Source organism: Schistocerca nitens, chromosome 5 (assembly GCF_023898315.1).
Source record: "Schistocerca nitens isolate TAMUIC-IGC-003100 chromosome 5, iqSchNite1.1, whole genome shotgun sequence".
Taxonomy (NCBI): Eukaryota; Metazoa; Arthropoda; class Insecta; order Orthoptera; family Acrididae; genus Schistocerca; species Schistocerca nitens.
Window position 1 is genome coordinate 26,688,996 of NC_064618.1, and position 15,593 is coordinate 26,704,588.

Sequence of the window (15,593 nt, forward strand, 5' to 3'; positions counted from 1 at the left end):
TAGATAACCTTGTGGATAACATCGGAAGTTCACTGAGGCTTTTTGCGGATGATGCTGTGGTATATCGAGAGGTTGTAACAATGGAAAATTGTACTGAAATGCAGGAGGATCTGCAGCGAATTGACGCATGGTGCAGGGAATGGCAATTGAATCTCAATGTAGACAAGTGTAATGTGCTGCGAATACATAGAAAGAAAGATCCTTCATCATTTAGCTACAATATAGCAGGTCAGCAACTGGAAGCAGTTAATTCCATAAATTATGTGGGACTACGCATTAGGAGTGATTTAAAATGGAATGATCGTATAAAGTTGATCGTCGGTAAAGCAGATACCAGACTGAGATTCATTGGAAGAATCCTAAGGAAATTCAATCCGAAAACAAAGGAAGCAGGTTACAGTACACTTGTTCCCCCACTGCTTGAATACTCCTCACCAGTGTGGGATCCGTACCAGATAGGGTTGATAGAACAGATAGAGAAGATCCAACGGAGACCTTCGTTACAGGATCATTTACTAATCGCGAAACCGTTACGGAGATGATAGATAAACTCCAGTGGAAGACTCTGCAGGACAGACGCTCATTAGCTCGGTACGGGCTTTTGTTGAAGTTTCTAGAACACACCTTCACCGAGGAGTCAAGCAGTATATTCCTCCCTCCTGCGTATATCTCGCGAAGAGACCATGAGGATAAAATCAGAGAGATTAGAGCCCACACAGAGGCATACCGACAATCCTTCACACCGTCAGGTGGCTTGCGGACTATGGATGTAGATGTAGATGTAGATGTAGAAGGAGGGAAAACAAAGAAGATACAAGAAAACACCGGATGGCCAACCACCGAGCCCTACTGGAGATGAGAATCTCAAAAGAAGTTCGAGCCTCACATCCGTGGAACCCATGTCACTTATACTACAATATACAGTATACCTAAAAACTTTCCCTGTGAAGGCGATACTCTACAACCTGTATGCTAATTTAAACTAATTGTGAGGGAGACTGTTCTTACACTGTTACAGTCAGTATTCTACTCTGTAATCATAGGCTACCGCTTATTTTAATAGCAGATTTTCTATGCCTTTCTGGTATTGATTATCGGACCTGACTAATTCTGTTTTACATAAAAAAGTGATGTACAGATATTTTGTGCTACTTTTAAGCTCTATCGCCAGATTACACCTGCTCCACTCTCGGCATCTCACGTCGGTCACTCGCTCTGCGACAGCCGATCGCGCCCGTTTCGGCGCCTGTGTCGTTCGTTGCCCGTTCCGGTCTGTGCTCGTGTCTGCGTCAGAGGCCTTGTGTTCCAAAGTGTTTTGTGTGGACCCTGTGTCCGATACATATTTCGTGTAGTGTATGCGAAACGCCATCATCAACTCTGTTTAGTCTGTCCCATTTACTTTGTTTCTTATTGTCTGCCTCACGTCGTCTAGTGCAGACAGGTCTCGTCTCTTCTCTGTGTAATGTCTGCAGGGTTGACAAAAAAAAAAAAAACTGGTTTAGCAAATACTTCAGGCACTTAATTTTTAATCATCTAGGTTTTTGTTAAGTTCAAGTGGCTCTGAGCACTATGGGACTTAACATCTGAGGTCATCAGTCCCCTGGAACTTAGAACTGCTTAAAGCTAACTAACCAAAGGACATCACACACATCCATGCCCGACGCAGGATTCGAACCTCCGACCGTACCAGTCGCACGATTCCGGACTAAAGCGCCTAGAACCGCTCGCCACCGCAGCCAGCTTAAGATATCATTATTATTTTTGTAATAATGATGAAATTAGTAGTATTTTGAGTTTGTCTTCACCTTTTTTTTCTTTATTCGCTTAAAGATTTTATTGATTTCCATTATTTATTGAAAGTTTCTATCAATTAAAAAGTTAATACCCGGTATAAACTTCCAGTTTTGTGTTTTCATAACACAGGCAACCGAAGCACATCGCCGGCGCGCGGGACAGATGATGTAAGTTGGGTTGCCTACCGTGAGGTGCATAAGTTGTTTTCCGGAGCAGTTGTATTTTGCGCACCTGGTGTAACAAGAACAACAGTTACCTGATATTGATCCCTGCGGTACACCTGTGGTGTTGGGGCGGATGAGGGAGTACCCACTGTCGTCGTGGGCAATGGAGGTAGTTTGTTGCTGCCTTCCGTTCTCGTCCGAGGCCGGAAATGTAAAGGTTTCTGTTACCGGAAGAGCAAGAATTAACGTCGTGAGCTGCACACTGACTCGGGTGCCATCAGAGTGTACAGCTGTTTGACCGTGGTGGCGCTACGACGGGCGACCGACAGCGCCAGCCTCCACTCTCCCTTCAGCCCTTCCCTGGGCGCTGGCCGAGTGTGCCGTTATAGCTGGAGGCTACCTGCTGCCCATTGTCCGTCGCCGACACATCACCCCGGACAGGGCAGCGCCCACCACTGACGCACCAGCTTGCTTGACGAGGTGTGAAGTGTGTACCTGTGTCGTGTGGGTGGGGCGTACAGTATGCTGCCACGTCAGTATCACTGCGGATATAGGGAAAAAGAGCCTACCTCTCTCCCATAACACCAAGGCGACCGTTGGGCTTAACGTTCCCATTAGTTTAGTCAACGAACGAAACTTAGGGGGAAAAATTCGTGTAGTCGCAAATTTTTGTACTGTGCTGGGGGGAAGTGTTGTAAACAACATACTAAAAATCCTGACCGGTGGAGCGTGAGCGTTGGAATGGGGGCGGGGGGAGCACATTTATAGGTCACATTTTTGTGTTTTTCTTGAAGAATTCGAAAACCGCAGTTTCTAGCGAAAATGATCCCCAGTACTAACTTTAAGTACATTAAATTTCCTAGAAAAAAGTTCCTATTCATTTTTTGTCTAGGACTAATAGTTCCTACTTTGCTTGGGACGGAAAAACGGCAGATAATTAAAAACAATGCTCTGATGGTATAAAATTAATGTTTACTTTTAAATGAAGTAGAATGTAAATGCAAGATCGAACAGGTGATTCCCCACTCCATCTAGCCCAATATGTCACAAGAACCAAGTACACTGTGTTTCACTGTTATTCCAACCCCCGGAATGAGTGGAAACTGATTTTTAGTTGTCCTGTACGGCAGTTGTAGCGTTGTTCCGCGAAAAGGCGACTTCCTCAACAGGAGGCGCTGCGGGCTTTTCTGTTTCCAGACAGACTCTACCTCCCTAGAACTTCACTGAGCACGTGTTTACGTAATGGAGTTATTTTCAGTTTCTGAAGTCAGCGTTTATGTGCAGCTGTTTAAGTGAGCTATTATGTAAAATGCTCAACAGCTGCGGTTACCAATTGTCTACCACACAGAGGAGCGTGCCACAAGTGTAATACGCTGCCAGTATGTGTTGGACAATGCCATTGTGTGCACTCAGACTGACTGGCCTCCCAACACCTGAACACGCCAGCGGCTTAAACTGGCTCGCTCTGCAGCATAACTAGTTTACCCAGCTGCTATGGAACTTGAGATATTTCGACATATTTCAAACAATGTATTACGGCAGATTACTGTCGTAGATTGAAACGTGATAAGTCCTAGTCCGTCAGACATATTGATACTCACATTGCAAGCTACACTGTGGAAGTGTGGTAAGTGGCCGGCCGGGTTGGCCAAGCGGTTCTAGGCGCTACTGTCTCGAACCGCGCGACCGCTACGGTCGCAGGTTCGAATCCTGCCTCGGGCATGGATGTGTGTGCTGTCCTTAGATTAGTTAGGTTTAAGTAGTTCTAAGCCTAGGGGACTGATGGCCTCAGAAGTTAAGTCCCATAGTGCTCAGTGCCATTTGAACAATTTTTTGTGGTAAGTGGCTCGAGACAGTGCAGCCAACTTCACAAGAGCCAGCCGTTCTCGAATTCAAGAGATCTATTCAGTTAATTCAGTTAATGGTTTCAAAACTGCAGTAGCTTTCTGATCATTGACTGATTCACCACAATTTTACTGCAGCACATTACAGTCCTTTGCAATATGCTTTCGGTAATAGATAGCAGCAAAGTACCCCATTTTCCAATCCTGTCCGTTCCTCATCAACACTTCTAAAGTCAGCGACAGGATCACTCAGAGTAAGAACGTCTCAGCCATTGCTTACAGGAATGTATTTTACATAAAAGCTCACTTAACAGCCTACAAAAACTGAAAATAACTCCACTATATATATACGATGTCAGTGGAGCTATTTTGTCTGCTGAGAGAAGTGAAAGGCGAGCAGCGGCCGCGGTGGGGCAAGAACACTACAGCTGCCGTACAGGATCAGTAAGAATCCCACCTGGCCGTACAGAAATTTACGTAGCAGAAGTTTACGTAGCTTCTGCCTACATAGGTTTCTTGCTTTAGAATCATTAGTAACTCATTTCTGCACTCGATGTAGTGTAGTGGCATTTTGCGGAATGCACACAGCAGCGCTGGGGAATGTGTGTGTGTGTGTGTGTGTGTGTGTGCGCCGTGTCGCCAGTGATTGACGAGGCGCGCTGCTGAGGGCCGGACTAACTCTGGGCCTGTTGTCACGCAGTGCGGTGCGCAGACTGCGAACTCACCTGTTCGCTTTTCAGTTTACCTTTAACATTTGTTCTTAAGCCACTTCATTCAGTAATAGATACTGATTTTTATACCATTAAAACACTATTTTTAATAATCTGGGATCTTTTCATCCCCTGCGACGCGGAAAATAGTAGTGCCAGAGGAAAAATGTATGAGCGTTTTTTTAGGAAATTTAACGTAGTTTGATTTTGTACCGGGAAACATTTTCGCTAGACGTTAAAAGATGACCTTAACACACCGACCACGCCCCCCCCCCTCCCCCGCCCATCTTCCCTTCCCAACCTGACACCATAACGGTCAGAGTTTGAGTACGTTGTGTTGTTGAAAAATGCGTCTGAAATCTTATGGGACTTAACTGGTAAGGTCATCAGTCCCTAAGCTTACACAGTATTTAACCTAAATTATCCTAAGGACAAACACACACCCATGCCCGAGGGAGGACTCGAACCTCCGCCGGGGTTAGCCGCACAGTCCATGACTGCAGCGTCCCAGACCTCACGGCTGATCCCGCGCGGCTATGTTGTGTTGTTCATGGCACTTTCTATTACCACTGTAAAAAAAAAATTGCGACTACACTAATTCATTTCCCTGATCGACCTCGTTTGGTTTCCGTTGAGTAAGCTGCATCCGATGGACGGATTACCGTCAGTTGGACGAGACACTGTCGAAATGTTTGGTGTTTAATGGAGGACATTGGCAGAAAGGCCAGTGAGTAGAGAGTGTGCCCGCATCTCGTGGTCGTGCGGTAGCGTTCTCGCTTCCCACGCCCGGGTTTCCGGGTTCGATTCCCGGCGGGGTCAGGGATTTTCTCTGCCTCGTGATGTCTGGGTGTTGTGTGCTGTCCTTAGGTTAGTTAGGTTTAAGTAGTTCTAAGTTCTAGGGGACTTATGACCACAGCAGTTGAGTCCCATAGTGCTCAGAGCCATTTGAACCATTTTAGTAGAGAGTGTAGGCCATTATATCGCCTTCTCTACCAGGAAAATACTAGTCTTGAAAATTTATTTCACCTCCCCGGTTCGACCTAGCTACTTCCCAGTGGGTGAAACCATTTTTCTGAGTAATGGTCAGTACAACAAAGTTAGTTCGTCGTCGTAGGTGGAATGGGGCTGTTTTTCTTTTTCTTTACGCAATAGTTTAGCTTTATTTGTAGGTTGTATTTTATTTGCAACAGACTTTGGCGTTACAGTACGGCATCTCGAGGCCACTTATGAGGCGCACTGGTTGTCGGATCTGCACAAGCAGTGCGTTTAAGAAGGGGAGTGAAGATGCCGTAGCGTGACGCCAGAGTCTGTTGCAAATACGAATAATCGTAAAACAGCCGTTGGTGTGGTCAGTACTACAAAAAGATACAGCCGCAGCTCTCCGTGCCACGACGGATGTACGGAGTTTGTTTTGATGTCGGGTGATGCCCCTTACGGCTGACGGAGAGATAGTGGACGCCGGGTTTGTCACGGGCGATGCAGCAGGGCGGAGCGCGTGTGTCGGTGCTGCGCAGAACCTTAACAGCGGACGGGCAGCGGCCGCGAGCAGGACACGTCCGCGATTAGACGCCGTGGAGGACTCGGCAGGTCTGGCCGATAGCGCAGGTGGCGGCCTCCACAGCAGAGCAGGGCAGGGCACGCCCAGGCGTGAGCTGCTGGCAGGCGGCCCGGCCGCGGCGCGTGCGCGGGAATGCGGCAGCGGCACGGGAAGGGACGGGACGGGGCGTGTAGTGTGCTGCCGTGCAGCGCGGCCCGGCGACACCGCGGCGCCAGAAGACACCTGGCAGGCGGCGGCCGCCGCCTCTGTGACGCCGAGGGGCGGCTGTCTCGTCTGCTTCCACGTGCAGCAGTCGGCGTCACACTCCCTACCTGGCTACCTGGCTACCTGGCTGCATCGTCAGGGTTAATCGGTAGACCTGCTGGCGGTAGCTTTCATAACCACTGTGCACTCGTCTCTATGCGTGGAAAAGGAAATACAGATCGAACAGATTTTTGTTTTTTTTAAATTTTTATCCTGCATCTTACACGCTCGTTTGAAGCACTCCGTCTTCAGGCCAGGAGTGGCCTAGCGGGACCATCCGACCGCCGTGTCATCCTCAGAGGAGGATGCGGATAGGAGGGGCGTGCGGTCAGCACACCGCTCTCCCGGTCGTTATGATGGTATTCTTGACCGAAGCCGCTACTATTCGGCCGAGTAGCTCCTCAGTTGGCATCACGCGGCTGAGTGCACCCCGAAAAAGACGATATTTATTTTTTTTAGCTAAAAGTTATGAGCGAACAGTTTACAGTAGTACGACAGTCATCGATCAGTACAAAAACTAGATACCTAATCTGTAGGTCAGTGTACTGTGGTAAACGTAGATTATAATTTTAGTTAATACTTATGTTATTTGAATTAACTCAGTAGTGAACACATAACATTCTTCTTGAGTATTTACAGTCTAGTCGGAATATTTAACTTCTGACCCGTTTCCGAAAGATAAGAAGTAGACACAAAGAGGAAAAAAATTTAGACTCTACAGAAGATGTTGATGTTCCACTGGATTGACACCAAGAGAACAATAGTGTCACTGACGATGACATAGCTTCAGATGAAAATGAAAATCAGACGTAACAGAAAGGTGTGGCCAAACTTTCAGGAAACATTCCTCGTACTTACAGGAATAAAATGTACCTCACCGATTTGCTTCAGATTTTTACACAATAATGTACTGAACATTCGGACGGACGTAGGCTATATATATTTTAATACATATAATACACAAACATACACATAATATAGAAATGGGAAACGTTATTACCAAAAATCTCGAAAAGTTCTTGACCGATTTAGTTATAATTTTTACATGACACACTAAAGAACATTCGGACGGACAAAGGATATATGTTTTACCGTATACAATATGTAAATAAATACATAACATATAAAGGGGAAATATTGTTTCCAAAAATCTCGAAAGATACTTCATTTTCTACACCAAAATGTAACTAAACAGTAACTAACATTGAGTCACACACGAACAATGTTTTTATTACACCGTAATAAGTAGAGTTGCTGTTAAAAACCGACTGCATCAAAGCTCAAAATGGTTCAAATGGCTCTGAACACTATGGGACTGAACGTCTATGGTCATCAGTCCCCTAGAACTTAGAACTACTTAAACCTAACTAACCTAAGGACATCACACAACACCCAGTCATCACGAGGCAGAGAAAATCCCTGACCCCGCCGGGAATCGAACCCGGGAACCCGGGATGCATGAAAGTAAAAGTGTTGTGGTATACTGTGAAAATGTGCGATTTCGTTTTCTTTCTCTTAGACAGCTTTAACAACCACAGCAGAGCATTTAAACCATTACACGAATTGTTTCTCCTGTATTTCTTTCTCTTTACACATAATTTTAAGCGAAAATTGTGTACACAGCTGTATGTTGTCTTGTTTTCTTCCTCACCGTCGTTTTTGTATAAAGCAGGAAAGTCGTATTTATGGCTTGCTGGTTTATGATTAGAAAAGTACTATGCAAACCGTAGCTTCAATGACACGCTCATTTAAGTAAACAAATTATTCCGCGCCTGCAACGATTAACGCCTGTCAGCGTCCGCAGACGAAAGTGTCAGCCGTAAACGTTACCGGATGACCGTGGATGTGGGAGGAGTGTGTAATGGTTCGGATCCATTCGGAGTCTAATGAGTGAGCTCACCTGCTAGAGAAACACCAGTTATTAAGAGAATATCCAAAAATCTAAATAGAGAAAGTTGCCGTTTAGCGTACGTGGCGCCCAGTCACGGGCCCAGGGCGGCCGCCCTTCGGGTGGCAAAATTTAGCGACGAAAGTAATACCTGAAGGCACAACATCGGCTAGGTACAAAGCGGTAACCAGGCAACAGGGGCCAACTGCAGCGTTCACCCCGTCCAGTTAAAAACCCTCAGCCGCACGTGGAAGTTGTGGTTCGGAGAACACAATTGAACATCGTTTTGAGTGCCCGCCGGAATTTCTCGAGATATGGCACACAGCAAGGGACGTGATTAGGCTGATCAATAGAACGGACATACACGATGTACAGGTCCCTAACACCATGGTACCCGAATGGAAACCGTTTCCCAAAGCAAAGCGACACACAAAAACGTGGATCATGGCACACATAATTCGTATTATTTTTTAAAGTAACTGATAACTTACAGTACGTGGCATACTCGTGGGATGAATGCGGGAAAGTAACTCGCCATCCTGAATACACGCTTACATGCGCGAATTTTCTCAACATTCCAATATGTAAAGCTTATGATAGTATATTGACATCACGTCTCAAGGGAAAAAAAGAGAGAGAATGTAATGTGAATTCTACAAAACTGTCATCTAAGAAATAACTCGCTGAACAATTTCCTGCAGACTTCCGTACAAAAGACTGAAATGTGAAAGTATTGTAATTTATATAATTATTTTTCGGATGAGTTTGTTTTTTATATATTTACTTAGAATTTAATAGTTTGACATAGTAACAGAACACTGACAAGACGAAGGGGCAGGGTGATAGAACATAATTTAAGACATCAGGGAATAACTTCCATGGTGCCATGGAGCCGTAGAGTTTGGAAACTATAAAAGAAGACAGAGACTGGAATACATCCAGCTAATAACTGAGGACGTATGTCGGAACTGCTACTTTGATATGGAAAGGTTGGCGGAGGAGAGGGGGTCATGGGCGGGCCGCATCAAAACACTCAGAAGACTGGTGCCACGGGGAAAAAAAAATAAAATAAAATAAATAAATAGCTGCCCTCTCAATCCTAGATTTCAGTTCAGTTCCCTTCTGGCTGGCCGATCGGACAGTAATAAACCGTCTTTGGATTTGGACTTGATTCTGGTTTCGACGACATACTGTTATCGAACTATCAGTTTAATAACTCATTGTCGCCAAATACTGACACGAATTATATGCAGAAGAATAAAAATTCTGGTACAAGATAACCTCGAGGAAGAATAGTTTGGATTCGGGAGAAAAGTAGTAACATGCGAGGCAATACTGACCTTCGACTTATCTTAGGAGATAGGTAGTCATCCTGTTCATATACCAAGCAGCAAAGGAAACCAAAGAAAATTTTGGAGAAGCAATTATAGCTTAGGAAGAAGAAATAAAAGCTTCGCTGTTTGCGGATGATGCTGAAATTCTGTCAGAGACAGCAGAGGATTTGAAAGTGGAATTGAACGGAACGGGCAGTGTCTTCAAAGGAGGATATAAGATGCTGTGGGAATTGTGTTAGGAAATCAGACACTGAAAGTGCTAGACGAGTATTGCTGTTTTGGCAGTAGAATAAATGATCATGGTCGACCTAGAGAGGATATAAAATGTAGACAGGCAATGTTAAGAGAAGCGTTGTTGAAGACGAGGCATTTTTTAAGAGCGAAAACAAAATTAATTGTTAGAAAGCTTTTACTGGAAGCATTTGCCTGGAGTGTGGCCCTGTACGAAAGTGGCCGCGGGCACGATAACCATTTCAGACGAGAATAGAGTGGAAGCTTTTGAGATGTGACGCAAAAGAATGATAGACGTTAGACGGATAGATTGCGCTGCTAATGAGGAGGTACTGAGTAGAAATGGAGTGGAAAGAAATTTGTGGCATAATTTCAGTAAAAGAAGAGCTAGGCTGACAAGTCACATTCTGAGAAACCAAGGAATCATCAGTTTGGCATTCCCAAAAGCCATTAATAATTTTTAAAACATTTGGTGTTGGACGGAAGTGCAAGAAATAAAAATCTGCAGAGAGAGATGAATAGAGGAAGCAGATTCAGGTTGTAGTGGTTTCTCGGAGATGAAGAGACTAGTACAGAATAGAAGTAGCATGGAGAGCTGCATCAGACTACGGCCTCTCGCCAACAACGAATGATCTCGTGGTAGCTGTTAACGATTAATATTTACCATAGCCTATAAAATAGTGTGCGTGTGCTGTAACTTAATGTGTAAAAGAGGTGGTAACAGTTTTTTATGAAACGTTGTCGTACTTCGGTAGTCATATTTATGAAAAGAAGTACAAAAATGCGAGTGTTAAGAATAAGTATTGGGCTTCCTACTTGTTTTCTGTGATGACGTTAAGTGGTAGCCTTCCGTAAATGGGTGTGAAAATATCCGAACCCTAAAAAGACAATAAAATAAACTTGATAATAGAAATAGCGACTGTTTGCTGCTGTATTCTTCCACAGTAATGTACGACAAAGTCGCAGCATTGCGTCATCCACAGTGGAAAAAATCATCTAATTTCATTAATTTCCATTGTCTTGTACTCATTCTGAAGTTCTCCTAGACTCTGTAAATATGAGTTGTCTTCCTTGTAAGGTTTCAGTGATGTTTATGCTTCTTTCCATGCGAAGTCAGCGTCGGAATTAATTATTGTGAAGTTGATGTCTGTTACGACAGCCAAGGGAAAGCTTGTCATTTATATGGGTAAGCAAATCTGAAGTGGTGACGTGTTCCACAACAGACTGCGCCTTTCTCTGTCCGCCATCGTGTTTCAAAGCGACACTGATTCCCGGCGCGACGCTGGGCGCAGAGAGGTTTTTCAGGGGTGGCAGCCGCTGTTAATTAAGACGTAGGCCCGGCAGGGCGGTGTGAGTAATGATGGCTGGACGGAGGCGGACACGCAGCTGGTGGCCAGCTAGCGGGCACCCGTCCTTCTTTCGGTCGCACCGGCTTGTAGGCGGCTCTAGAGCAGAAGCCGAATTGGGACACGCTTGTTCCAGGCCTTCTAATGGCACCTGTAGCACGGCTGCACTTCCACTTGCAGGTTCCGTCCGTACTGCGTAGTTACTGGCCACATTTGTTGTGGCACACGGGCACTGAAGTTCATGTTGATACTCACTCTCAAAGCAGTATGCAGGAATCACGAGATCCGACAAGCTGACTAGTAGATGTGTTTTGGATGTATTGGGCACATAACAAAAATGAAAGAAAAAAAAAGTAGACGTCCACCTGACACAGATGAAACGACATCATAGAATTTTCCATAACGAAATAGTTACTGAAGGAGAATTCCACCTGACGCCAAACCCTCGTGCTGATCTCCAACCTGCGAGCAGTGAAGCCGCTCACCACGACTGGGACGGTGCATGGCGCGTATCCCGGCCGGGCAGGGCGGCCACACAGCCGAACATCCCGCCTCGACCGTGGTTCGACTGTGTGAACCTCAGTACATGCAATGCGACATCCGTCACTCGAATGAGGCCGGGAAGCGCATGTTACACCGACTAAAATTCTGATTTCTGGGCACTGCATTGAGGATCAAATTCCCGAGGCGGATTTGAATCACTTAAAACTGGCGTGCAGTAAATAGAGAGGCGCACACCAAATACTGGTCGCAAGCTGTTTTCCCACAACCACAAGGGTTTCCCCCTTACTCTACCGATTCAGTGCAAGTAATGACAGTCTGATAGTGAAATGCCGGGTGATCAAAAAGTGAGTATACATTTGAAAACTGAATAAATCACGGAATAATGTAGATAGCGAGGTACAAATTGACACACATGCTTGGAATGACACGGGGTTTTATTAGAACCAAAAACATACAAAAGTTCAAAAAATGTCCGACAGATGCCGCTTCATCTGATGAGAATAGCAATAATTAGCGTAACAAAGTAAGACAAAGCAAAGATGATGTTCTTTACAGGAAATGCTCAATATGTCCACCATCATTCCTCAACAATAGCTGTAGTCAAGGAATACTGTTGTGAACAGCACTGTGAAGCATGTACGGAGAGGCATTGGCGTCGGATGTTGTCTTTCAGCATCCATAGAGATGTCGGTCGATCACGATACACTTGCGACTCAGGTAACCCCAAAGCCAATAATTGTACGGATTGAGGTCTGGGGACCTGGGAGGCCAAGCATGACGAAAGTGGCGGCTGAGCAGACGATCAACACCAAACGACGTGCGCAAGAGATCTTTCACTCGCCATCTGTCGGACATTTTGTGAACATTTTTCTTCTTTTTTTTGTTCTTATAAAACCCCACGTCATTCCAAGCGTGTGTGTCAATTTTTACCTCTCCATCTACATTATTCCGTGGTTTTCAAATTTATACTGACTTTTTGATCAGCCTGTATTTAAAACTACCTGATATATACATCTGGACTATATAGCTTTTTGTGACCCAAGTACTCTTATGAAACCAGCCCACGGAGGAAAAAAGGGTTGTAACTTTCTGTACTTACTTTAAATTAAGAACTTACATTTGTACGTAAAAATTCAATTTGGTGTTCCACTGTTCAATCTGAATTTACGTAGGCTTTGTACTGTTGTAACTATTTGGTCAATGGGCTGCAACGCCAAATAGAATATTTTTCGTAATCTCTTTACATTATTTCCCACGGTTATCGTTGAGGCGTCAGAAAAAAGCAGCCATTCTACACGCTTTCATGTGTGTCGCACTTCCTCTTACGGAGTGTGGCGGAGGCTACTTCTGGTACCATAGCATTTTTTGGACGAATTACGGTTCCTTAACATTCTCCCAGTGAGTCTATCAGCCTGGCATCGGCTTTTCCTACAGTTTGTTTTATGTTGTTCGGTCCGGACGGGTCCTCCTGTGTATTTTACGGTGCTTGATGTTGCCAGTGAATTATGGCCAACAATCTAATCGAACGGTGATTTATGCACAGTAGATACAAAATAATTTACGTTCAGGGCCAGCTGCCAGACTCTGCAGCAGTCATCGATGCAATGTACCTCCTTCCCGTAGCGTCGCAACTTTCCTGTAGACAGCACCATCTGTCAACAGACTGACTGGATATTTTATTAATACTGTAAACAATAGTGGCCCTAGAACTCTCCCTGTGGGGTACTGCGAGTTCCCTGTACGAGGAAGCCGTGAACCCACTGACTAACCGTGAGCTCGTATTTTTTACTCTCTAAAGGAGAGGGCGGAACTTTTGTCGAATGCCTGCAGTCAAAGAACACGGGAGCATCTCGCCTGCGCCGGTATCTCATGCGCGAACAGAGCGACGTATGTTTCGCGGCATCTCCGAATCCATGCTGACTTTTATGTGGCATCATTTCGTTCTTTAGAAACGACATAATAGGTGAGCATAAAACATGTTCGACAATTCTCTCTCTTTTTTTTCATGTTAGCATCTTTCGTTGGTGTCATCCTTATCGACTGTGAGACGACGGTGGCTGGCGATAGCTGGGAAAAAAAAAGCTGAGCTATTTAGTCCTTAATAAATATGTCTGACCCTAGGCATCACTATTTTCAATTTGTAGGTATCTTGTGCTTGCATTTTCGATGGCGCGAAGCATGTAGAGGCACGCCCCTGTCAGACATCTGCTTATTGTTAGCCACGCCTGTAACAAGTTTCCAAGAGTGTAGCATTTAACAAGTTTGTTTGCGTGGCCATCCTCCACAGCGAGCATACAAATACTTGTGTCGTAAATAAAACCGCCTTTCCCTGCTGCCACTTAATTTCTTTATACCAGACGCGTTTCGCGTTTTTCTTGTTCTAAGGCATCCAGCGGGATCTACACTCCTGGAAATGGAAAAAAGAACACATTGACACCGGTGTGTCAGACCCACCATACTTGCTCCGGACACTGCGAGAGGGCTGTACAAGCAATGATCACACGCACGGCACAGCGGACACACCAGGAACCGCGGTGTTGGCCGTCGAATGGCGCTAGCTGCGCAGCATTTGTGCACCGCCGCCGTCAGTGTCAGCCAGTTTGCCGTGGCATACGGAGCTCCATCGCAGTCTTTAACACTGGTAGCATGCCGCGACAGCGTGGACGTGAACCGTATGTGCAGTTGACGGACTTTGAGCGAGGGCGTATAGTGGGCATGCGGGAGGCCGGGTGGACGTACCGCCGAATTGCTCCACACGTGGGGCGTGAGGTCTCCACAGTACATCGATGTTGTCGCCAGTGGTCGGCGGAAGGTGCACGTGCCCGTCGACCTGGGACCGGACCGCAGCGACGCACGGATGCACGCCAAGACCGTAGGATCCTACGCAGTGCCGTAGGGGACCGCACCGCCACTTCCCAGCAAATTAGGGACACTGTTGCTCCTGGGGTATCGGCGAGGACCATTCGCAACCGTCTCCATGAAGCTGGGCTACGGTCCCGCACACCGTTAGGCCGTCTTCCGCTCACGCCCCAACATCGTGCAGCCCGCCTCCAGTGGTGTCGCGACAGGCGTGAATGGAGGGACGAATGGAGACGTGTCGTCTTCAGCGATGAGAGTCGCTTCTGCCTTGGTGCCAATGATGGTCGCATGCGTGTTTGGCGCCGTGCAGGTGAGCGCCACAATCAGGACTGCATACGACCGAGGCACACAGGGCCAACACCCGGCATCATGGTGTGGGGAGCGATCTCCTACACTGGCCGTACACCACTGGTGATCGTCGAGGGGACACTGAATAGTGCACGGTACATCCAAACCGTCATCGAACCCATCGTTCTACCATTCCTAGACCGGCAAGGGAACTTGCTGTTCCAACAGGACAATGCACGTCCGCATGTATCCCGTGCCACCCAACGTGCTCTAGAAGGTGTAAGTCAACTACCCTGGCCAGCAAGATCTCCGGATCTGTCCCCCATTGAGCATGTTTGGGACTGGATGAAGCGTCGTCTCACGCGGTCTGCACGTCCATCACGAACGCTGGTCCAACTGAGGCGCCAGGTGGAAATGGCATGGCAAGCCGTTCCACAGGACTACATCCAGCATCTCTACGATCGTCTCCATGGGAGAATAGCAGCCTGCGTTGCTGCGAAAGGTGGATATACACTGTACTAGTGCCGACATTGTGCGTGCTCTGTTGCCTGTGTCTATGTGCCTGTGGTTCTGTCAGTGTGATCATGTGATGTATCTGACCCCAGGAATGTGTCAATAAAGTTTCCCCTTCCTGGGACAATGAATTCACGGTGTTCTTATTTCAATTTCCAGGAGTGTATAACGATACAGTTTGGTTAGTTTTAGCTTATTTAACAGTTCACGTCGCGATGTTTTATGTAAAAAAGTAATTATTTACTATTTGCTGATCTTTGTTTCCTCTCATCTGGTCTGGAGGTCGCTCGATATAACTATTTCATCGCACACTGCTT

At 46.1% G+C, this 15,593-nt stretch overlaps 1 protein-coding gene across 1 annotated transcript in view; it reads left to right on the plus strand.

Moving 5' to 3' along the window:
- LOC126260973 (unc-112-related protein-like) overlaps positions 1–15,593 on the plus strand; it is a 651,959-nt gene that overhangs the window by 141,394 nt on the left and 494,972 nt on the right. The window lies entirely within an intron of this gene.